Genomic DNA, 493 nt, shown 5'->3' with positions numbered 1-493 from the left:
AATCCATCTCATTGTGGGTCTTCCACTTTTTTGTCGACCTTCACCTTACCAAGCATGACATCTTTCTCCGGGAATATCTTACAACATGACCAAAGTAGGTGAGACAAAGTCTGGCCATTCTCGCTTCCAAGGAGCATTCTGGTTGCACTTCCTCCAATACAGATTTGTTAGACCTTTTAGGAGTTCATGGTACTTTCAACATTCTTTGCCAGCACCAAAACTCAAAAGCATCAACTTTTCTTCAGTCTTCCTTACTCATTGTCCAGCTCTCAAATGCATATGAGGCGATTAAAAATACCATGGCTTGGGTTAGGTTCACCTTAGTCTTCAAGGAGACATCTTTACTCCTCAGCACTTGAAAGAGGTCCTTTGAAGCTGATTTGTCCAGTGCTATATATTGTCTGGTAGCATAGTGGCTAAGGCACTTGACTGCTAACCAGAAGGCTGGTGGTTCAAACCCCCCAGCCACTCCTCGGAAGGAAGGTTGGGCAAT

Source organism: Orycteropus afer, unplaced genomic scaffold, assembly GCF_000298275.1.
Source record: "Orycteropus afer afer isolate SDZICR_OR568_19922 unplaced genomic scaffold, OryAfe1.0 scaffold00007, whole genome shotgun sequence".
In the NCBI taxonomy this organism is placed as follows: Eukaryota; Metazoa; Chordata; class Mammalia; order Tubulidentata; family Orycteropodidae; genus Orycteropus; species Orycteropus afer.
This window is presented reverse-complemented; position numbering follows the sequence as displayed.